Raw genomic sequence first — 25,969 nt, 5'->3', positions numbered from 1 at the left:
CTTTTTTTCTTTCTCATAGGTGGAGCTGTTGATTCCTCCTGCCTTTAGTTGCTTGCGAATGGTGGTTGGCCAAGTATGAGTTGCAAATGGTGTGGATGACAACCCCACAGATCACTCGTGTGAGCTATTATTTACAGCAGACTCAAGATTATCCGGCTGCTGCGGTACATCCGTGTTGCGGATTATATCCGTGCATGATTTTCACTCTCGCTCAATATTTTCCACGATCTTTATAAAAAAATAAAATCGGACTCAAAATCATCAGAATTACTGCATTAATGCTAGGATACACTGGGCTTTTTATTTCCGTTAGAATCCCCTTCGTAAAACGGAAGCAATCGCGAGCTAGCTGCATTCACGGAAGCGTCGTATTCCCATTTTCCAAGCCTCTCAGTGTGCGACCACGCTCCGTGATCACGGATACACGTACCGCAGCAGTTGCAACCCGGGCAACTTGTGCGAGACGCGACTGCGTTACGTGGTGCCTGACAATCTAGTTTCCGATGTCGAGCAGTGGTTATTTGAAGCATTCGTGCAAACCACTTTTCTGTATCTGTTATCACACAGCCACGGATGTGTTATTTTCGAAACCAGGCCTTATATAGAGCATTATTAATGCAAGTACAACCATGTTTGTTATCGCTGCTTAAAAGATTGCGAAGTGGCGAAGAAAGCTCTCAATGAGTCCAGGAAGAACTCTAAAATAACAGAATAGCTGCATAAATAATAATACATTGTTTGTTTTAGGTAAGTTATGAACATTGCAAGACATTAAAGTGAAAGTTTGGGCTATCCGTGTTTCCCAATTATTCGAATCGTCTCTCCCCATCATCAATTAGCCCATTAGGATAATCGGAGTGCACTGTACTTAGGTTGCAGACAGCACAGTAAAAAAATGATAATGAGAGAGCTTCATGGCCTGCGGCAAGGGTTACAGAAGCTTTGTCCCTACCCACAGTGGACTCAGAGCACTTCCTTCATCGTCTGCTATATCACAATTCATTTGGTCGAACCGGGCGATTGGAATGGATGTATTAATCTGGATTTTTTTTTCACCAGTTTTTAGCTTCACACAGGTACAAAAATTGAATAATAAATGTATCAACACAAAATAATAAGTACAATGAAATATTTTAATCCAATCGTAAAATTGCCATTATCACTCCCATTCTTTAAGTGGTGAACGGCAAAACTTTGTGATGGCAACAGTAAGATTAATCAAAGGCTGGCAATAAGATAAATGATTGTTGAACACCTATTCAATAGCACTTCATTTTAATAATACACTGCCATTTTTAATATTCAGCAGGAGCATTATCAAAAAATATATTTACATAAAACATAAGAACAGAAAGCAAGCAAAACCGAAAGAAATGAATGGAAATACAGCAAATCACAATAAAATAATGATGATAATAATAATGAAAATATTATAAAAGCACTCCTACCTAATTTGTTGCTGTAAGTAATCACAAAGTTGATAAATTTAGGTCCATATAGTCCTTTGTTAAGATGCCTGCTATCAGTTTGTTGAAGTATGCTTAACAGGAATATCACCATTCACAACTTTATCATGGATAAAACGGTGTCTGATGTTTATGTTTTTATATCTTCGTATAACCTTTGGATTTACAGTGAGTCTTTCAGCCTCTTGATTATCTTTGCGTAAAATTTCTTTAACAGAAAAATGTTCCTCAAGTGAGGCCTATAAAAAGATATGGCTTCTTTGCAGCCTTCTGACAATATTCCCATTTTCCAGTCCTTGAAAGTGCATGTTACAACTCATTTTAAATGTGGAAAAAAATTAAGGTCTCCACTAATTCTGATCTTCATGTTTACAGCTCAAGAGGGAGAAGTAACCTTTGCTGTTTTTTTCGAAGAATGGAAAGGTTGAAATTTGGACAGCAGGAAATGGGAATTAGAGTTAATAATAAATTGCCCATTGAATTTAACCAAAAAAATACAAAGTGCCAGCCTCATCAAGGCTAAACTTAAAGGGTTTTTACTCAGGAGTATTTACTTTTCTATCCAAGTTTATGAGAGACTACTCTCCAGAGACTTAAAGAGTTTATATTAAATGTTATATATATGTTTTGTATATATAAGTTTATATATATGTTTTTATCACTCATGTGAATTTGTCTGTGTTTTGATACTGATTATAATATTAACCTGTTTACTGGAAAATTTATTACTTTCTATCCAAGTTTATGAGAGACTACCTCCAGAGACTTAAAGAGTTTATATTAAATGTATAGTTTTTATCACTCATGTGAATTTGTCTGTGTTTTGATACTGATTATAATATTTACCTGTTGAGCTGATATTGCAAATATTTTATTAATGTACAATTTTATGAAAAATATTACTGTTTGTATTGGATTAATTATTCCTACTAGGTATGTAGATAACATTTTTCTCAGCCATGCTATGTGAATCTGCATTTCTTTTTTTGACATGCCATGTACGGATTATATTTTTTTGATGTATCCGATTCAACATGGCAAATAAAGATTATAATTATTTTTGAAAACTAATGGTTTGCCATAGTTGTTGTCTACGTTGTCTGACAAATGCCTCTGTGACCTGTGCCCCCCATCTACTCCTTGTTGTCAAATTGATACATACATGGTGTTCTCCCCCTCCACTCTTTCTTCAACGCATGTCTCCATATTTGGTCATCATGTATCGTGATGTGTGTGACACACTTGTATCCTCAATAGATAAAAGAGTCTTCTTTTAGTAGAGATGTCTGCTAGAGCTGTGTCGTTCATGAATTAATCGTTCAAAATGAATGATTCAAGGGCATGAAACTGAATGAATTGAATCTATGTTTTCCTCTCTAATCGTTAAAAATGAATGGGAATTGATGGAAGATTCAAATCTGCCGAATTCGGCTGGACTGCGCTGATGAAAGGTGGTGAATCATCTTTTGATTCTGACGAAGGGCCGCACAGTTGGGCAAAAAAAAGAACTCTTCACCATAATTACCGTTGATTTGACTTGTGATGACTGCCATTGATATGTGGTATGTATTTTAGTGTGACAGAACTAAATACACACTGAATTCGTAGAATGTGATGAATGCTTTTTCACGGTGTAATCAGTGGTGGTTAAGAGAGCTTGTGAGCTGGCTGCAACTAGACTCCCAAATGGCCAAAATGCGCATGTTTTAATGCCCATCTTTCGTTCAGATTCAACAACGTTTTGAGTGCCTATAGAGCGTGGAGTTTCCACTCCACGCAAAACTTCATTGCTGGGAAAGAGTTTTGCCTACAGCATGTTCAAATGATATTAACGTCTGCTTCTCGGCAATCGCCGCCTAATTCAAATCACTACAACCACGCTCTCTTTCGATTCCATTCTCTTTTTAAGTTTGCTATTTTTGGCCTTTCACAGTCATAGTAAAATAGATGTAAACCTACCTTAACTCCCCATAGGGAACTGGTACGCACCAAATAACCGATTCTGAGAATTAATAGATGCCTTTATGCGGGCAAAGTCCCCTCTTCCGCATCTGATAGGGTAGTTCCATTTGTTTGTCATTTGGAGGGAAGACCCACCAAGGCTTTTGGGCAGTAGACAGTAGGTTTGGCATATGCCATCTTATGACTAAAAAAAGTTACACATAATATTGTCTTGTATATGTGTATAATCAGTTTCAATAAAACTATCTTAAATTTAAATTTTGCATGTAACTTGATTATTTTTCAATACGATAAAAGTATAGGTAGCTCAAAATATCGTTTGTGCCCCCCCCCCCCTTGAGCGTTTTCTGTATCCGCCTCTGGTGGGGTTACCTTAGGTCAGTGGTGCAGCGAGGGGGGGTTTTGGGGGATGAAACCCCCCCCCCCCCCCCAGAACTCAGAGAAATTTTTAAGTTTAATCCATTTTACTTCATTGGATTGATATTACTACCTAATAGAATAGTGTTAGGATTAATAAAATATCCCCCAGAAAGCTGTAAAACTCACAATTTTGAACCATTTATATAAAAATTCCGCAATTTATTAATCTCGCACCTACCGCTTATCCTGGTGGGTATTCCATACCCCCACACACCTCGGTATTAGTGGTACCTAAACCTCCTCCCCCAGCCGTAATTCCTAGCTGCGCCCCTGCCTTAGGTAGATGCAAATAAAATATAGCAAATGTTAAAAGGTAACAATAATATTTATTGGGAACTAGTACAGTCTTTTATAAGAATAACATAAATTAGCAAATATGTCAGTGCTGCGTAAAATATTTCTTGAATGTAGTTCTTCATGAACGCCTGCATAAAAAAGAATAGAAAGAAACATAAAATTAATTAACTTCATTTCAATTGTTTCAGACATTAATTAAAGGAGACAAAAACCTTACAAAAATACAAGAAAGTTTTGTGAAATGGTTGGACTTAATGATTTTCAAACACCATGAGATATGACTAAAATAGCCATGAAGGAGTGTTACACTGTCAAACATAATTTTTTTGGGAATATCAAAAAAAAAAAAAGTTAGATAAGACAGAAAAATGATTGTATAGATACTTTCAAAATTCAAAACTTTTGTGAGAGAGAAGACATAGAAATACAGCTCAGTAATTTCTTACAAGATAAATTCCCTGAAACAGTGGCAAAGAGGGTTTCAATGCCTGGTCTAAATTAAAGAAATATCACACGAGATCAGCAGAAAAATGTGTGAAGTTAATTTCACTATCAGAACACAATATGCGATTGAGAAATTAAAAAATAAAAGAATCAATACAAAATGTTGAAACTATTTCAGGTTTTCTGCCAGTTAGAGTAGATTTGTATTGAACATAATATCTATTCCTCTGTCATTCACGACCGGTTACGGTTGTAAGAGAAATTTGTAAGAAAAACTGAAGTACACAATATACCCACCCGAAAACATACCATTGATCTCCATATCCCAAAACATAGCACGTCTCATGTGAATAAATCGTTCATAGTAACCGCCTCACGAATGTGGAACTCTCTCCCAGGCCAAATAAGAATCATTACAAGCCTCAATAAACTTACACATAGCACATATGGGTTTCTAAAAAATGCCTCATTAACTTCAAGTCGAATTCCTCTTGTTTATATTCATGTTTAGTCTAATTATTACTGTTATTTTTATTGATACACATGTGAATAAATGGTTAACTGAGTTTAGAATTGTGCTATATCACAGTGTTATCCTAATTTTTTGGTTTCTTTTTGAAATAAAAATATTGTTCGTTTGACACTATGTATTGCCATAATGAATTATCGCCTTGTATTCTTGTAATTACATAGTCTGTTATATCAAAGCGTGATTTTTTTCTTTTGTTGAAAATATTGTTTTTCTGAATTGTTTTAATGCTATTGGCGATCTGCACAGGATGCATTTGTACGAAAAAAATAAATAAAAAATGCATTATATTTATTTCTTTTCTTTTACTTATGTACCAATGCTGAAAATGTAATAAGTTTATTATGTCATGGGCCTCAGTGCTCACGAAAATAAACGAAATTATTATTGTTATTAGTCCCCTATTCCGCAGCATTTGTTTCCTTAGTTAGGAAGATGACCTTACACTCCTCACTGGCGATGAACCCATATTTGTCTATCCCCTTCCCCTCTTATCAATCATTCTTCCCACCGAATCATCAGGGGTGTCCGCATGTGGCAGTGGCACTGCGAGGCACAGCGTTTTGGGGGATAAACCAATTCTGTAAAATGGCTCCCCCAGAGCTCAGAGAAACTTTTAATTTTAATCCATTTTACTGAATTGGATAAATATTACTAATAGAATAGTGTACGGATTAATAAAATATTCCTCTGAAAGCCGTAAAACTCACCATTTTGAACCATTTTTCTTAAAAATTTTCTGGGGGAGGGCCCCGCACCTCCTGCTTACCCTTGCAGGTATTCCATTCCTCCTATACCCCCCAGTATTAGTTGCGCCTAAACTCCCCTCCCCCCCCCCCCCCCCCCAGCCTAAATTCCTAGCTGCACGCCTGTCACGCAACTAGCAGAGTACTGAAGCCATCGTGGGGTTTGATCCAATCAAACTTGGGTTCATGAAGTTAAAGGGATCAAATAAAATAATAAATGCATCATTTGTATCAGATTAATACCGGCACCCACCGTTGACTTTTTAATCGAGAAGAATGCACAATGAAATAAGACATTTGTGCAATTGGAAGATAATTCCGCTATCCTGAAAAATCCGCAAGCATCTTCTGGCACCGCCCCAAATCCAACCACATTAATCTCCACATCGAATTTCTCCAAGTCCTTGTTCACTTTATTTTCTGCTAATTATGAAACAGCACGGGTGACAACTAACGCCCTTAATATGCATGTAATTATTCAAGGAGTACGTAATTGCTGACAAGACACAAAGAACACTGTATGAACTCGACTGGATGCGATGTAAACCCATAGTCCCTTGGTGCCTTTTGTTACGAGCACCCTAGAACCATTGCTAATTTTCTATCCTCTTACCCCTATTACCTAATTGAAGTAAATAACTTAACAAGGTTGGACCGCGACTGAATATTTTAATGCATCTATTATTTGCTCAATAAGCTAAAAGAAACTGCTATATACTTTCTACACAGCTTCTTATTTACCCTGATAGAATGCAACTAATTCCATGTAGGAGGTGGAGCCAACTAGGTATTTTAAATTATTTTTTTGGATATATGTATTGCCATTTTGCTGCCATTGATAACTAGCTCTCTACTAAACTTTTTAGCTCATGTTCGAGCTTAATCTTTAACTGACGTTTAACTGTCTCATAGGATAGCAACAAAAGGCAAAACATGTGAATAACGTGCAATATAATTTTACTCATACATAACCAGACTAGACAGTGTAAAACTAGGCTCTTTCATCGGTGATTCGACGCATGATTTACGAATTCTTTTGAAAGTCATCCGTTGTTACTAATTGTTCAATATGCGACTCGTGTGAAGGATAATGTAGACCTGAAAAAAAATTCAATTCAAGTCTCACAAAAAAATGGGACACACTGCTCGCGCAAAGATTTATAATCACCTACTCTGTGAATTAAAAGAGGCTGCTACAATTATTAAGTTCAAGAAACTTGACAAGGCTTTCCTACTCGAACAAGCATGCTATATAGTACTGCAGAATACTTTAATTATAATGAGAACTAATTTCTCATTCAATAAAATAAAGACAACATACATTTCATCTTTTTAACATGTACTTTTAGTTATTTGTGTTTTTTTTTTCAATATGTACAAGGGTTGCCCAGGAAATGGTGCACCACAATCGTTTTCTCAGCCGACAACTACGGTGCGAATCCGAAACGTTACGCATGCATTATCTGAAGTTTCATGTGTGCGCATGCAAAATATTTGCCTTTGCCGACTGATAGTTTAGCTGTAGGACCGTTTGAAAATGCCTTCTGTATTACAATTAGAATCTGTGAACTATGACTCAGTAGGGGATTCAGAAAAAACTCAAGAGGGGGGCGCACAAGATATCTTGAGCTACCTTCACTTTTATCGTTATGAAAAATAATCAAGTCACATGAAAAGTTTAAAGAAAGTTAAATTTAAACTTTCTTTATCTTTGCAACTTTGATATATGTTACAAGCAGCTTGCCAGGATTGAATTTCTCACTTCAGAGAGACAGGGGCGCAGCTAGGAATTAAGGCTAGGGGGGGTTTTAGGCACAACTGATACTTTAGGGTCTGAGGGTGTGGAATACCCACCAGGGTAAAGGGGAGGTACGGGGGCACTCCTTCAGAAATTTTTCAAGATAAATGGTTCAAAATGGTGAGTTTTACGGCTTTCGGAGGAATGTTTTTATTAATATTTACACTATTCTGTAAGTAATATTAATCCAATTAAGTGAAACGGATGAAACATAAAAAATTTTTTGAGCTCTGAGGGGGTTTTCTCCCCCAAAACTCCCCCCTCGCTGTGCCACTGCAGAGAGAGAGAGAGAGAATGTGGAGAATATTCACTAACGATTGTGCAAAGTCTATGAAGCATCTGCTGTCAACAGGAGTACAGTTATATAGTTGCTGGGCTCAGGGGCGGAGCTAAGAATTAAGGCTAGGGGGGGGGGGGGGGTTAGGCGCAATTAATACTTACGGGTGTGGGGGTATTGCATACCCGCCAGGGTAATCGAGATCTGCAGGGGCCGTCCTTCGAAAATTTTCTAAGAATAATGGTTCAAAATGGTGAGTTTTAGGCTTTCTGAGGGATATATGATTAATCCTAACAATATGCTATAAGTAATACCGATCCAATAGGGTGGTTTCCTATTATTTTTTTATTGCCTAAATTGAAAGATTATTACTCCTGGAGTACGTATTTCACGATTTAGATTTTTAAATGACGATATCTATTTTTCGCGATTAAATGAAAAGTGAAAATTTTCAAGCGCGCGGAAACGCGACGGCTAATTATGAATGCCGGGAAAAACTCCGCGTGACGTCGTTCTGCTTCCCTCTGCCGCAAGTGAGGTGACCTTGGGGCGAGGCTCTGATTGTGAGCGCTGATACGACGCAGGATGCTAGCAGAGTACCTTGCTAACTGGTAGCGGTTGGCTTAAATAAGGATTATTAATACCTTATCAAACGAAGAAAACTTTCCGACCTTAGCCAGTTTTAATAGGTGATTATTAAGACATGTTTCCCTGAGCTCTTTGCCTCATGCATGCATTAGTAATCTCAGACGATGCAAAACTCCTATCTACTCGTATAGAAACTAGGTCCCTGTGGCGTCACGTGGAGTGGCATTGCATGGGCGCCAAACTGGCCTTTTTCAAATGAGGATAAAATTGACCCTTGCCATTCGTCTAAACCGGTATTTCTAAAACCAAATAATTTGTACATTATAAATACACTAATGGTGGGTAACGAATCGCAAACAATGCCTTTCGTTTTCTTTGTTGAAGGAAACTACCCTAAGTAAAATGATTTAAATTAAAAATTTCTCTGAGCTCTTGGGGGGGGGGGGTTTATCCCCCAAAACCCCCCTCCCTCGCTGGGCTCAGAGGACGGGGACACCTAAAGGCTGTCCTCCAAGATTTTGCAGCGGCCAGGAAGACCATCCACAGCTGTCACACGTGACGTGTTGCAGCGAGCTGATGTTGCCATTGTCACGCAACTGATGCTAAGAGGCGGAGCCATAAATTCAGAATCATATGTCAACATATTAACAGACCTCAAGATGCGCTCCCAGCGACTTCGGAGCCGTACCAACGGAGGAGATGTTTTGATTCAACACGATAACCCTCGGCCCTACGCAAGTTAGAGGACTTATGAACACATGGCAAAACGGGGTTAGACGGAGTTACTCCATACAGTGGTGCAGCGAGGGTGGGGGTTTTGGGGGTTAAACCCCCCCCAGAGCTCAGAGAAATATTTAAGTTTTACCCATTTTAATTAATTGGATTGATATTAATAATAGAAAAGTGTAAGAATTAATTAAATATCCCTCAGAAAGCCGTAAAGCTCACCATTTTACACCGTTTATCTTAAAATTCTGCAGTTTATTAATCTCGCACCTACCGCTTATCCTGGTGGGTATTCCAAACCTCCACACACCCCGGTATTAGTTGCACCTAAACCCCCCCCAGCCTCCATTCCTGGCTGCGCCCCTGACTCCATCCACCCTAGATCCCATCGGCGGATTTCGGGAGGAGGGGGCACGTGCTCCCCACCAGACGCATAAAAAATAGACAAGATTTTGAACACGGTTATCATTACTTTCGTTTTATTCAGTGTATTACGGAGCATCAATAATTTAGTTTAATATTAATAACTTTCATGTCAAAATAAAGAGGAAATGAGTCATTGTTGCATTTTGTTTTTGGTCTCAATCGTGAGAAGATCTGCCGGACCCTTGTGCCCCCCCAACCCTAGAAAAAAATCCTGGATCCGCCCCTACTACAGCCCTGATGTTAGGAAATGTTCCTTTTTGCACTCTCGACATCCGATCTTTTTATATCACCATTTATTTTACCACACCATTTTGTACAACAACAACAATGGTACCCCAAAAACATGACAACTAAATAAACAACCATTCAAGTAACATAGAAAACAAAAGAATAACTATATGGAACATTCAACACCTGACTTGGCTCACTTTTACTTCCGCTTGTTTGGGCCATTACAGGATGCCAATCGTGGAAGACATTTTGAGGACGACGAGGGCGTGATTCACTTATTGTTAGTGAAGAAATGGCTCCGTGACCAGAACAAGGATTGCTACAAACAGGGCACATACACGCCCGTGTTTCGCATTGGAGGAAGGCCATGGAACAGGACGGAGATAACGTGGAAAAATAGAGTGCGTTAATGAAATATCATTCTTTCGTGTGTGTAATTCTCATAATGTGCAATCTTCTATATTATTTCTACTGTATAGATACCTTTTTTTCAACTTATACGCAACCAAACTCTACAAATGAGGTACCAAAATGCACAGAATTTATCAGAGAACACGCGACGGCATATCTTACTTCCTAAATATTGCTATTGTTTCCTAAAATAAGTTAAAAAAAAAACAAAAACCGGTAAATATTCCTGACGTTAACGGCGCACAAACTGATACATTTGTTCATTTACAACGATATCTCGCATTCTAAAAATAACTTTTATCAAAATTCGGCTGATTCCACATTCAAGTCTCCTGTTGGTACGTAAGTATGAGTCATCATGTGCGTTTTCAGAGGATAGAGTAATTACTTCCAATGTTGTGTTTAAAGAGGTCCTTTGACGTCAATTTCTATATGGTTATTCCAATTAAATTTGTACGTAAGACCCTGCCTTTTTTTCTACATTTTAAAATTAGAAACGCGCCTATCCCTCTGTGGACCTGCATTGAAAAGAGCGGGGGAAGCCCGCTGGGAGCGGGCGCAGCACGCTCGTATATAAATTATTAATAAAAAATATGGTGCGTTAACTTGTGGGAAACCCTCGTACTTTGTTTTTGTATTGACACATTCCAATCTCTGAAAGTCCTCAACGGAATAATCAATTATTATTATTATTAACGGCAATCAGAATGTTAGATTTAAAAAGTCGTACATTACCGTACTTATCGAGAGAGCTACGCCCAAGCGAAATTTGCCTTGCCCAAAAGTATCTTCCGTCGCCCTGGCGATTACGGATTGTTGAACGGGATACATAAGCTTAGGCAGCCGAGAAATTTACGACGACACTAATGTCTCACTGGTGGAATTTTCTCCCCTCGGATGTGGCCTCGGGATCTAACGATAACAGTCTCACTCCCGCAATGATGCCTCCGTTCCTAGAATTGGCGCCCGTTCCTTCGAAATCGCCTCTGGAACGCACTATATCAGAAAACGGCACTTTTTTTCCGGGAGCCGCTCGTATAAGCTCGTCTGACGCTCGCTCGACACGACGCTCGCGGTCCCGATTCTCGGGAAAAGAGTTCTTTCCTAAGAATTGAACGGATTCCCATCAGGAACCGTTCCCGTGATGAACCGCCTCGCGAGGAGTCGGTCTCGCGAGAAACAGCTGTTCCGCATCTTTCCCTGTTATCTCCTTATTCGCGCTGCGATGACAACTCGCAGGAATCTACACAGTTTTCGATTGAATCTTCTATTTTTTTTCTTTTCGAAGCGCGGGACTTCGGGCCAATCTTTGAAGAAAGTTTGTGATTCCAGGGGCTTTGACTTGGACAGACTGTGAAATGTTCGTGGAAATCTTGTTCTTATCGATGAGGATGGCCTTTGTGCCACTCTGATAGTCGTCCGATTGCATTGTTTCAAGTGTCCAAAAATCTAAGCGTATCTCTTCTGTCATCAGTCTTAAGACCTGATCCGTGCAGAAGCTTTGTAAGGCTCTTTGCTCGTTCGTAGCTGTCATCAGGGGCGGTCTGGCGGCAGGTCTACAATCGCCGAGGGCCCCGAGCTTATGGGGCCCCCACAACGCTCGCGTATATATTGAAGCGAATATGAAAGGCGTAATAAAAAAGAATCGTATTACATGAACCAAAGTTTTTTTTTACAATTACAAAATTCTGAGATTTCTTTAGTTGATTTGTTTATGACATACTAAGCATAAAAAGACGATACCAATATGAGTATTAGGGCAATTCCATTTGTGACGGAATTACCTTTAGAGAAAACTATGCAATAGGATATTTCGATTGAATTGTAAAATACAAAAAAATTGTAAAACTTTTATCTGTGCATGACCAAAAAACATTTGTGAAGGTGATTTTCATTCACAGAAACCAAGTTAACTATCGAAATACCTTCTAAATATGCCCAAAATTAACAAATGACGGAATTACTGTTAGGTCAACCTCCTAAGTGTAATAATTTCAAACATCTTCAAAACTGTGAATCGAAGTACAGTTTAAAAACTTTTAGTAAGACTGTGAATAATATTTCAAATATCGATTTCATAAAATTCAATCAATTAGCTGTTGAATAAACGATTTTAATTTCTCCTGGTGAATACTTCTGACGAATATTTCTCGGGTTCTCAGCCAGGTTAATGCTTTTACATAAGCCGACGTTTCGGGAGAAACACGGCCTTGAGAATGGGAGACAAGTCGTCTCCCGAAACGTCGGCTTATATAAAAGCATTAACCTGGCTGAGAACCCGAGAAATATTCGTCAGAATTAGCTGTAGATTTATAAAGATAAAATATTTCCAACTTAAATTTTAATTAGCGAGAAAAAGTTGACATTTTCATAGAAATGCCCATTAATAAAATAAAGTTGTCAGAAGATAAAAGAGAACATTATGCTTTTTTGAAATGATTATTCGGAAAGGTTTTTTTTTAGATTTCGGTGCAGTTTCAAGGAACAAATTCACTAAATGGATAATAGAGCCATAATACATGATTAATTTTATAACCTGTGAAATTATCACTTTTATTAGTATTTTTTCTAACGAAATTGATATTTTATATTAACTTTTATCTAGCTTGTAATAGCTAGAGTAGAGTCAAAATTTATTTCTTGGTCATGCGATTTCCTAAAAATTTTCCGGAGGAGGACCTCCGAATGTCCTCCGGTTAGGAGGGCTTCATCATGAGCATCAATGGAGGCCCCCCAGTCACCGAGGACTGCCCCTGGCTTTTATCAACGGATCGCGCCGCTTTCTTCAGCAATTTCGGTCCACGAATAAAATATTTCTGCTAAGTAGCATATTTATTTCACTCGAAATGAGGTTAGGAAATAAATAGCTACAGTAGTAGCTAATTTGTTTACTTAAGTACCTACTGAGCGGAACGTTGTGAATGTGAATTAAGGGGGTGAGAAGCGAAGGGAACAAGTAATGTTCTTTTTTAACAGACTTAGGTATGGAAATTGGTAGAATAAATATACAAAAACTTTTTGGGAGAGTGATGCGAGTGAGTCTCTGTTCTGTGCTGACACCGAGCGGAAAATCAAACGCACTACTAATTACATGGTTGATTACGTTTCTTTTCTTTACCTAACTTCTGTACCTAACTCTGTTTAGAAAAAAATCACTTGTACTCCTGGACTATTAGGTACCCACTCAATTGTTTACGTATGTTAATTGCGCGTTGGCATTAGTTAATGTGTACGAGAATTGCCATGAGAAATAATTCCCCTGGACCGGGAATCGAACCACGCACCTTTGAGTTTCCGGGACACTACGCAGACCACTACGCTAGCTAGATTCTTTAATTCCCATGGAAATTATACCGAGGCTAATCGTGCTAGGTGTGTGGCGTCAGGATTGGAAATATTACACATAGTTAAACGTGTGTCGAGTGTTTTCCCTGGGCGGACTATGTTTTTTTCTGCCTCTTGGATCGGTTCAAAGGTGGTTGCGTCGAGGACTGTGGCATACCCCTTCCTCGTTTTAATCCTCGCGCGTACGGAGTCGGCTCACTTTCGTGAACGATCGGATCAGAAGAAAAAAGATTCGGTCGTCCTCGAGATAAAGGCAGGCGTGCCGACTCGCGGCCACGCAGCTCCGCGTTAATCATTGGCTGGGAAGAGGGCGTCGGAGTAGGAACGTAGTCTCGCATCTCGTCGGTAGGTTTGCCTAGCGAGGAAAGCCGTCTTACACATCACAGGGTGAGTTGAATCATTTAATATTGAGGATTGCTGTTGTGCTTTGGATATCTTAGCGACAGCCTTACTTCATAGTGATAATGGAGACTTAAAATTCCGCTGTATTCCAATGCCTGTGCACTTTACAAGGTTTTAGCGAGGATTTTTTTTAGAGTTCCAGATATGTTGCAGTGAATCTCATTTCTACTTGATGATTTTGGTGAATGTTTCTATGATAAGTGTATGGATTCCGAGAATTACATTAGGGTTAATTGGCTGCACAAGGGACTGAGTACCGTCAGCTCGAAACAAGTGTGATATCAATCGTAGGATAGGATAAGTCGCATCATTCAAAATGCTGAGGATGGCTTTAAATGGACTGGCAGTGTCTTCGTTTGTTAACCTCTGAATGTGCGAGAGTGGTGTGGAGTGTCTTCGCTTTTCAAATGGAGCCCAGTTTTAGATTTTTAACGAAGAAAAGTTTTAGTTTCTCGTGAAAGCGTATTTCAGTGAAGCTCCTTTTACACTCATGTGTACCTTTTTCGAGTTTGCTCATTGTCTCGGTGAAAAGCGGAGTGATTCTGATGTGGGGGTTGATTGGCAAGTGCCGACAGTGCGAAACAAGTGTGATATGTGTGATAGAGTAAGTGGAATCATGTTGAGGATTGCTAATTCACGCCGGCAATGGCTTCGTCTGTGGACCTCTGAATGTGTGGCGAAAGGGGTGAACAATCTTCGCAGTAGGTATTCCAAATGGAGCAGTTTTATTTTTTTTCGCGAATTAGTGATAGGGCGAAGATGAAAACATATTTCATTGAATCTCCTTCACACTTTCTTGTACCTTTTACGAGTTTGATTACCGTTTGCCTAAATATTAATTGTCGAGCGCCGGCAAGTCGAAAAAATTGTGATATATTTTAGAGTGAGTTGAATATTGCTATGGTCACAGGCTGTCTTCGCTTGCAGCCCTCTGGGTGCATGGCGATGGGTCCCATATCTGTAAAGCCTGAATCACACGATCATTTTTTTTCGTCCCTCTTTGTGATCACTATCGCGATCACTAGGCGAAATGATCGTCGCCGGCAATTGTTTTTCGCGATCGCGATGAGGATTCCCATCGCTATTTTTCATCACTCGTCCGGTCGCTTTTTCCGTCGCTAAAACCGTCACTAAAACCCCATATCAGCCAATTGGAACGCATTCCCCTATGGAGCGATTGCAGCGCAACGTTTGACAATCGTGGGAACGACATAGATAAATAAACACACTGTATATTTTCGTGATGCGGGTCCTATGACAACGAGCTGTGATATCGGAAATGATGCGAAAAGCGACGGCGGGAGTGACCGTGTGATTCAGAAAAATGATCACTAGAGCGATCGCTTTTCGCGACGGGAAAAGTGATCGCGATAGTGATCACTTTCGCGACGAAAAAAAAAAGATCGTGTGATTCAGGCTTAAGACTACAGTCGCCGCAAAAACGGTAGAACGGGTGAACTTTAAGCATTTGTACGAAATTCTGCCGAAGCTCCAAAGGGTCGTATCATGTATCGTTTTACTCATTGTTTATTCGACTACAACAATGGATCATTAAACATTGCTTAAACGTAATAGTTTAGCTTCTACGGTCGAAAGAGTGGAGAAGAACACGCGAAAAACAATGAAAACGGATAAACGGTCGTCTTCCTCATCCTGTCACGGGCAAAATATTCAATTGGTGCATTTATTTGTATTTTGTACACAGAGAACAACACATTCGCATAATATAGAGCTTTTTAGAATTACATTTTACCCGTTCCTTGATTTTTAAAATGGCCGAGAGGTAGATTTCAATTTCAGAAGTGTAGAAGATTAAATGAATATCGAGGTTACGTTTTTTTATGAAAAAAAAAAAATTCCAATCTTTTCTTATAAGGAAATGTTGATATTAGTCCATTCCTTAAAATAACCCACCATGACGAAAATCGCCATTTTGATAGCGCGTGCATTTCCGCGGGGCGATTTTCGCTTTAGTAGTATATTTTAAGTAAGAGGAACAAAAAGAAACATTTCCTTACATGAAAAGATAGGAAATATTTTTTAAATAAAACATAGTCAATTTCGATATTTATTTACTCTTCTACACGTGGGAAATTGAAATCTACCTTTCGGCCATTTAAAAAATCAAGGAATGGGTAAAATTTAATTCTAAAAAGCTCTTCATTATGCGAAGGTGTTGTTCTCTCTGTACAAAATGCCATTAAATGCACCAATTGAATATTTTGCCCGTGACAGGATGAGGAAGACGACCGTTCAAATGCTTAAAGTTAAGCGTTCTACCGTTTTTGCGGATATAATAGTGACCTTCGTAATGTTCCATTTTGTGTTTTTTTTACTCATTTCACGACGAGTTTTAAGAATTTCTCATGAAAATACTTTGCAGTAATCACCATTATACTTCAACGTATTTTTATTGAGTTTGATGATTCCTTCATCGGATCGTTTGCGAATTCTCAGAATTAGAGTAGGAATAATTGGCTTCACAAAGGACTGAGTGCCGACGAAGTGAAAATATACTAAAGAGCAAGTTTAATAATAATATATTTATTTAACGGGTTAATAGAAAACCCTTTATATCGTTGTACATTGACCACAAGTATTTAAAGCAAAAAGAAAAAAGATACTTACATCAAGGGTATAAACGAAAAATTCAAAATAGAAATATCATGGCAATCGTAGCAATTGAAATTAGACAAATTTTAAATAAGAATATACTTAAATATTACATTACAAAAAAAGGTAAAGCAGTCGATGTAGAGGGAGTAATTATTTGGTAGATAAGGAACATGAAACTAATTACTCAGTCTGGTATTCACCAAAGGCATTTTTAAAGAGAGAAATGATAATAAAGTTGAACACTTTATGTAATTGTTCAAAACATAGTATAGAAATATAACACCAAATTGTTTTCTTCTACATCGAAGACTATTCAGGTTTGAGTAATTCATTACAACGTCATATTCTCCTTTCTTTCTTGAAGTAGAAAACTTATTTGAAGCAAGCCTTAATAATTTCTGTTGGAGCCTCTCCGCGGATGATTCATATTTCCCATGAAATGGATTCCATATCGTTGAAGTTGAAGACTACATACATAGACTCGAAATGTCGTCATTTGTGGACCTTTGAATATGTGTGAAAATGGTGCAGAGGGTCTCAGTCAGTAGCGTTCCATTTCGGACGCACATTTAATTTTTTTCAAGCGAACCTCCGTTTTAGTTCCGAGCCAAGTTTTCGAGTTTTTCATGTTTCGGTAAATTTTTAGCGAATAGGGTAGTTTCCTTCATCAAAGAAAACGAAAGGCATTGATTGCGATTCGTTACGCACCATTAGTGTATTCATAATATACAAATTATTTTGTTTTAGAAATACCGGTTTATACGAAATATATATTTTATCCTCATTTGAAAAAGGCTAGATTGGCGCCCATGCGATTCCACTCCACGTGACGTCACAGGGACCTAGTTTCTATACGAGTAGATAGGAGTTTTACATCGTCTGAGATTACCAATGTATGCATGAGGCACAGAGCTGAGGAAACATGTCTTAATAATCACTCATTTAAACTACCTAAGGTCGGAAAGTTTTCTTCGTTTGATAAGGTATTAATAATCCTTATTTAAGCCAAGCGCTACCAGCTAGCAGGGTACTCTGCTACCTGCTAGCATCCTGCGTCGTATCAGCACTCAAAGCCTCGCACCAAGGGGGCCTCACACAGCGGCAGCGGGAACCAGAACGACGTCACACGGAGTTTTCCCAGCATTCATACTTAGCCATCGCGTTTTCGCGCGTTTGAAAATTTTCACTTTTCATTTAATCGCTAAAAATAGATATCGTAATTTAAAAATCTAAAAGCGTGAAATACGTACTCCAGGAGTAATAATCTTTCGATATAGGCAATAAAAAAATAATAGGAAACCACCCTATTCTCAGGATTCTTAGATGAAGTTTTGTTTTTTATGCTTATAGGATCAAGTGTCGTAAAAAAACGTGTGCAATATCATAGTAACCTTTATATAGTAACCTATATCATAGTAAAGTTAGGATCAGGGCCGGTTTTAGAATTTTTTTAGTTTTAGCGAACAACATTCTACTCTTCCCCTTAAAAATAACCTGAGAGGTAGTAGGAATTCTCACTGGATAAATTTTAAAATAAATACGAATACGACTTCAGGAATAAGGGTCGAGACTTAAATATCAGTGCGGACTCATAACGTACTTGCACTTATATACTGAATGTGATGTTTTTGAATGAGCTTAAAGGAAAAAATGAATAGAGCTAAATAACCAATTCTAAGTGTACCTATATATATATATATATATTGGAATAGAAAAAGGACGAGGACAACGGCGCTGTGGTAGGTGGAAAAAAGCCAGAAATCAGAGGGTAAAAATGCGGCCTGACTGGGACTCGAACCCAGAACCTCCTGGTTGCCGGCCAGGTGCTCTACCATATATATATATATATATTGGATCGAGCGCTTATTTTTATTGAATTTCTCTGAATGTTTATGATTGATTATGTGGACTGGCTATGTTTTAGTTAAAAGTCCTCTATATGTGTTTCTGAAGACTTCTTAGCTTTAATTAAGTTGTTATTAAATTTAGGTGTGCTATCTGATTTCATTATACAAAGGAAAAGTTGGTCATTTTGTTTCTTGCTCTTTTATTTTAAGAATTTACGGTGGATGATACCTCCTCATTTACCTTCTAAACCATAAATGTTCATGTTTTAGGACTTTTCTCCTCTCTAAAACCAAAGAAGAAATATAAAATGCTAAAATAATCCTTTGCATCCCTCTACGTTATCGCAAAGTGATAAAAATAAGAGGGGGGGGGGGGGGCACCCCACGAAAATGGTGGGTGATGGAGGAAAACGGATGTCGTATTCAGATTCAGGAAGTCATTCGACGTAAGTATCAGTAGGAATGGTATCAGGGCTTGAGAAAAACTATTTTTTCCGTCCATCGCCCTCTTTTTTTATAACGCTTTTATAAACTCGCTTTGTTGTCATGGAGGCTTTTTGCGGTGATTAAATTGACGATCGGTTTCCGTGTTGATTCCGCGTCGATTCATTTTTGTTGGACGACAATTTCGGGAACATTCCAGCTCCCGTCTTCGGGTCCAAATAATCTGCAGAGCTTCTATTATTTACATAAGAGGCTAGTCGTGATTTCCTCGGTTTGAATTCCATCGTTGGAAGAGCCGTTTGTAAGATAAAGCTAAAGCCAGTATGACACTTCCCAATTTATTGGCCAATTCATTGGATATTGGAATGTGGTCCAACTGACACACGCTAATTTCTTGTCCAATATCCTTTTCAAAATATTGGACACAATTTATTGTCCAATTTGTAATTTTTGAACAGGTTCTATTTTCTCGCGGCCAATCTCCAATCAGAAGTCAGTTATGTTGACTCCTAGTGGCCAAAACAAGAAGCTCTTCGCAAAACATCAGGTTTGGCTGTAAAACATTGGATTTGTTTCGAAAATTCGCTCGAAGTTTCTGAAATGTGGACGAAAGAAGTTGTTTCACTATTGATAGAAGCGTACAAATCACGCGAATGCTTATTCAAACGTACATCTACATCTGCATGATACCCTGCGAACCACCTCTAGGGTGTTTGGCAGTTGGTGATCAATCACCAGCATGCAGCATGCAATTGGACTCCAACATGCACACCACACAGTACAAAAAACGTCACGCATACTAACAAATTATACTAGGTACTTATATGCTGTTAGAAATAATAATAAAATTAAGAAACATGCATTAAGTTTTACATAGGTTAGTTGGCTACACCACAAGTCATGCAATCTATTTATGAGTTCTATCGCTGCCGTTATAATCTCTTATCGATTGTGGAAAAAAGGACATTCTGAATCTGTCTGTTCTACAATCTATCTCTCTTATTTTATTTATATGATCTGATCTTCCGTAGTATGTTGGCGTCCGTAAGATATGGGTAACATCGTCAGAAAAGACACTGCTTTTGAATTTATCTAAAAGGTGTAGTATATTTTTCAATCTACGGTCCGACAGAGATTCCCATCCGAGTTTATCTAAGAGGTCAGTTACACGTAAAATCATCGAAATACAGTGGCGTTCTCTAGCGGGACATTAGTACACTATTTTGGGTAATATTGGTATAGATATCGATACGTGTCATACGGTACATAACGCCCAATATTTTAAACAATATTGCGCGCCGATTTATTGGCCAATAAATTGGAAAGTGTCATACGGGCTTCAAAAGGATAGCCGTCCTCCTCCGTTCCTTCCTTAATTCGCTATTTCTATCGCCTCCCTCATCAGCCGAGGGATATATTTATTTTCTCTGGCGATGATTTTTGATTCTTGGAATAGTATGACGGGGTGCATATAATTTTTATTCTAACATTAATAGCAAAACAGTCTGGCATAGGGAATGGAAATCAGAACAGGAAAAACACGACACATGGAGGTTGTTATAACCATTTAGACTATGAGGGTTTCTGAGTGAGAAGTGATACAGGTTGGATCACAATTGTCAACGTTAAAAAAAAGATATTAGCTTATTGAGGACGGATGGCTTATGTGAAGAGATGCCTATAATATTGTTTGGTGATTTTAATAATGATCTATTGGAATAGATGGTTAGTAATTTCGACAAAAAATGTAAGTACAAGAAAACGGAAAAAGAAGCGCCAATTTTCTTCCGAAAAGCGTGTATCTCGTGTGACATGAAATTAATAACGCTTAATTGTATGTAAAAGACCATTATAAGAACCAAATACTCCAGTGCTTCAACCATGACAACTTCTAATGTGTGATTACAGCATTCCACCTCATAGCCCTCAACGAAGAGCCTCTTGAAGTCTTAATTGAACTCCAAAATGTCGGATATGGAGAAAATTACCTCACCCATTATTCACAATTGAGAAATAAATCAGTATTCGCTTCACAAAATTGCTGAATTCACACCCGTTTCGTTCACCGCCAGGCTGAAGCACTAGTAAACACACCAGCTGATCATCTCTATCTCATTTCTCAAATTGGCCACCAGATATCAGCTACTTCGATCCCTCTTGCCAATAAGATTAGTCAGGTGCAAGGTGATAATATATGTGGTGATATAGTTTATATCACCTTGAGTCAGGCGCGCGCTGATTTCCTCGGTTTCAATTCCATTGTTTGAAGAGCTGTTTCAAAGATGAGGCTAAAGGATATCCGTCCTTCGTATATTGAGGATCTTTCCGTGATTCGCTATTTCTATCGCCTCCCTCATCACCCGATGGAAATATTTATTTTATCTGGCGATGATTTTTGATTCTTGGAATAGTATGACGTGCCCAGTTTCCGGCCATGCATGCTCTGCAACCGCGGAGAGGCGAAGTTTTTTTTCTTTCCGGTCGCCTTACGATGTTCATCTATTCTTCATTTGAATGAAGGCAGTGGCGTAGCCAGGAATTTCGTTCGGGGGGGGGGGGGGTCCAAAACCATGGGGGTAAATGTTTGAAAAACAGGGTACAAAGTAATGGTTTTAAAACTAATTTTAACACTTTTAATAATCGAAAAAACTTCATTTGTTAAAGAAATATATTATATATTCATGATTTTTCAATATTTCGTTTTCTTTTGTAAATGAAAATAACTATGTTTTTATATATCGGGGGTGTGGACCCCCAGTACGCCACTGAATGAAGGAGTGTATGAAGTATCGTGTACATGCGGTCAACCATACATCGGGCAAACACCTAGATCTCTCAAACTGTCGTCCACCGAAAATCAGTCGACGCGGCATAATCCCGGAAAGCAATCATCAACTCGCTTAGTGGGTTGTCATCTTTTCCGGGTCAAATCTTGAAACTCAATTTTAACCCACCGTCCGATTAGGTATCGAGCTGAAATTTCAGGATAACTCCAAACCAGATGACAGTGCAATATTCTAATACCATCATTAATGATTTTAACCGTATCTATGGATTATTATTCAGAATTTAAAGTTAAATATCCATATTAGCTTAAAAAATTGCCATCAAAATCCGAAGGTGGCGCTGCGATCATTTAAAGGAACGAAAATGATAGAGTCATGTAGCAATATATTTGTTTACATCAGTGTTCATTGCAAAATTGATTGAACAAAAATTAAATCGTATTCTGTTCAGTTAATTTATTTAAAATATTGTTTTTTTATAAAAAATTCTCATTAATATTTGTCCTGTCACGTCATATAAATAGTGTGGTAGGACATCTTTCCTCGTAGGCACATCTCTTGACGCACACTGAGAGAAAGCACAACTCAAACAATAGGGTAGTTTCGTTCATCAAAGTTTGGTGGTTTGTTTGGTGGTTTGAACTCCCGTCCAGTGGCGCTGACTCCATGGGGCCTGAGGGGGCCCGAGCCCCCTCAAAATTCGTTATTGGTGTGAGGAAAAAATGTGTCAGGCTTTTCGATTATCCCCGGAGTGTCCAAATATCGTGGTTTGAGTTATCAGGGTTCTAATGTTGATCATATGACTCTTCTAAAATGCTCAAGAAAAAACTTAAAACTCACTACTTACAAAATTTCCCCGGGCAAGATCCCCGGTTTGGGCCCCCCCAATATTTTTTGTAAGGCGGAACCCCTTCTCCCGTCATACATCATTTTGCGTTATTTGATCAATGGGTAGAATTTTCTTCTATGAATTGTTACATGCAAATACTCATATCTTGGAAAGGAATGATATTTTGCACAAAATATTTTGGATTTTTCTTAACTATGGTGGTAACTAGAAAGTGGAGAAAAATAATTGAAATCTGAGATGGTGAGCGTGGGGAACCCGAAAATTTGTAGAGTTGACGTGGAATCATCCAGAGAATACGTGGAAAATAGAAAAAAATGTGATTAAAAAAACCTGGTCTCTCGTTCTCCGAGTCAGTGCCTATTACGGCATCATTCGTGGGCATAATTACTCCATTCAAGGAAAGCATTGCACTTGTTAAGGCCGTTTTACACGGGGCACGGAATAGGGTAGTTTCCTTCATCAAAGAAAACGAAAGGCATGGATTGCGATTCGTTACCCACCATTTGTGTATTCATAATATACGCATTTTTTTTGGTTTTAGAAAAACCGGTTTTGACGAATGGCAAGGGTCAATTTTATCGTCATCTGAAAAAGGCCAAATTGGCGCCCATGCGATGCCACTCAACGTGACGTCACAGGGACCTAGTTTCTATACGAGTTGATAGGAATTTTACATCGTCTGAGATTACCAATGCATGCATGAGGCACAGAGCTCAGGGAAACATGTCTTGTTAATCACTTATTAAAACTGGCTAAGGTCGGAAAGTTTTCCTCGTTTGATAAGGTATTAATAATCCTTATTTAAGCCAAGCGCTACCAGCTAGCATCCTGCGTCGTATCAGCGCTAAAAGCCTTGCCCCAAGGTCACCTCACTTGCGGCAGCGGGAACCAGAATGACGTCACACGGAGTTTACCCGGCATTCATACTTAGCCGTCGCGTTTTCGCGCGCTTGAAATTTTCACTTTTCATTTAATCGCGAAAAATAGATATCGTTATTTTAAAATCTAAAAGCGTGATATACGTACTCCAGGAGTAATAATCTTTCGATTTAGGCAACAAAAAATAATAGGAAATCACCCTATTACAAATATATATTTTTTAAGTTCATTACATTTTTTAAAACTTTTATTTTATTATTATTATTATTATTATTTTTATTCTTTGTTATTATATATTTTATTATTTTTTTGTAATATTTGATTTCTTTTCCTTCTTATTGTTTATTTTTACTCTTTTTAGTATTATTTTTTTTTAAATTCACAACGTCACAACGGTGAAATTCAAGTTATACTAAATGCATTTGAAAGACCTATGATTGAAGGAGGTTTAGCAATAGGATAGACTCATAGACGACACCTGATTTGTTCCTTTACCTAAAATTCCTACCATGTTACCATGAAATCCAAGTTCCCCACTTCCCTGGGAGATTACTATCCTTCCTTAGCAACGCTGGCTGGCCGGCCAGTGGCTAATAATATCCTGAGTATTACCTGTACTTCCGCCCAGAATGGTGTACTCATTGACTTCATTTTCATTTCCCGTAGCATCTTACAAGATCGCTTATCGTTCTGGTTAATCATTTGAGTATCTTCAGAGTTAATTCTTCATTTACGTCTGCACACTTCCCCGCGGACCGCGTGAATCGGCATTTTGCGGGGCAGTGAGGATAATATATGTCTTTACTCTGTAAGATAACGCAATTTAAGAATTATTTTTAAAAAAATAAAGGTAATACTAGGTAATTTATTTAAACGCCCAGTTTTTTAACTATTCTCAATTTTACACGAAAAACAAACAAATTATTACATCCATCCGTTCGGCAAAGTATCATTTTCAATATAACGTGGAAATCGAGTTCTTTTCCTAGAGCAGCGGTTCCTAACCGGTGGGGTGCGCTGGGGTCGGGGGTACGCCGAAAATAATCGGTAAGGGTGGACGATACGATCCCTAGCCTGGCAACAGTGGCGCGCCATAACTCGACTAATCCAGAAAATATGTATGCATATTATACGAGGCATTTAAAACAAATTTTTTGTTCGTACAATTCTTTATAACTAAAAGTGTCGCATACCCGTAGAGAAATCATGTAATAAAATGTACTCGTTACATTTTTGGGGGTACAATATTAGACAGTGGGGGAGGGGATGAGAGGATAGATACCCACCCCCCCAAAGCCTCAGAGAAATAAAAAAATTATTATTAATATTATTGTCAAGCTTTGACATATAATAACTATATCTGCTTAAATTTAAAATTGTAAATGCCAAAATGGTGTAAAATGTATTTGCAGACATGCTATTTTTTTCAAAACATTTTCCCGGGATCCCCGTTACCTGCCACAACCCTAGACCCCATCATCCCCCCCAAAGCCATTCCTAGTTACTGATCAAATAATTCCTGGAGTCATATAAATATGATGCAAAAAGTTGTCAGCCAACGTTTGAATTTCTTTAAAACCTTCATCAGGGCTATGAATGAAAACATGAGAACAATATAAAACACAATGATATACAATATTGCGACATAAATAAAGGTTACAAAAAAGTTTTTTTTACAATGATATAATTTAAAAAAAAGAAGAGAATACCAAAAATTTTGACTAATAATTTAAATAAAAATTTTGATTAACATTTGTTTATTGATAGTAGGTAACTAAGCCATTACCAAACCTAGTTACCATTAATTCAAACTTTATGTTTCACGACCCCTTATTATATATATATTTTTTTTTAGATCACGAGATGTGGGTCAATTGTAAATATTATTTATTTTTTCCAAACTTTGCCAACGTTTCGGACATTATATTTGTCCATCCTCAGGGCTATAAAAATGATAATTTATGATACAAAATTAGTTAAATACAGGCAATTTTACAGTTGTTATACATTAAAATACATGGAAATACATATTCAAAATTTACCTTTAAGTCTGATGTTGTTTTTATTTATTTATTTACAATTTGGTTGCTTGGATTTCTTTCTTTGTTGGTTATGTCATTTATTAAATTATGATAAATTTTGCTAAGGTAAGTAATGTCTGTTCTTTTATTGCAGCTTTTTTTATTTCTGGATATGTGGTACATTTCTTTGAATAATCTTTTTGATAAAACTGGTTCTGTATCTAAAATTTTGGCCTCTTCGAAACGAAATGAGTGACTGTTTGTAATTGCATGATCTGCTAATGCACAAATTTGAATTTTGGTCTTAATTGATGTTTTATGTTGTGAGATCCTATTTTTTAAATATTGACATGTTTGGCCAATATAATTTTTATCACAGTCTTTACATGGAATTGAATAAATGATATTGCTTCTAAGCTGCATAGGGGTATTTGACTTAAGTTTAGAATATATGAGTT

At 37.9% G+C, this 25,969-nt stretch overlaps 2 protein-coding genes across 5 annotated transcripts in view; both read left to right on the top strand.

Moving 5' to 3' along the window:
- Positions 1-3,606, top strand: part of LOC124157998 — a 49,237-nt gene extending 45,631 nt beyond the window's left edge. For all 3 annotated transcript variants that reach the window (XR_006864673.1, XM_046533136.1, XM_046533135.1), the window contains exon 6: positions 1,842-3,606. The gene's annotated coding sequence lies outside the window, so the exon portion shown is untranslated. The remainder of the gene's footprint in view (positions 1-1,841) is intronic.
- A 10,353-nt stretch (positions 3,607-13,959) lies between these two features.
- Positions 13,960-25,969, top strand: part of LOC124157995 (vicilin-like seed storage protein At2g18540) — a 34,321-nt gene continuing 22,311 nt past the window's right edge. For both annotated transcript variants that reach the window (XM_046533133.1, XM_046533132.1), the window contains exon 1: positions 13,960-14,053. The gene's annotated coding sequence lies outside the window, so the exon portion shown is untranslated. The remainder of the gene's footprint in view (positions 14,054-25,969) is intronic.

Source organism: Ischnura elegans, chromosome 4 (genome assembly GCF_921293095.1).
Source record: "Ischnura elegans chromosome 4, ioIscEleg1.1, whole genome shotgun sequence".
Taxonomy (NCBI): domain Eukaryota; kingdom Metazoa; phylum Arthropoda; class Insecta; order Odonata; family Coenagrionidae; genus Ischnura; species Ischnura elegans.
Note: the sequence above shows the minus strand (reverse complement) of the source record. Positions and strands in the feature narration are given on the sequence as shown.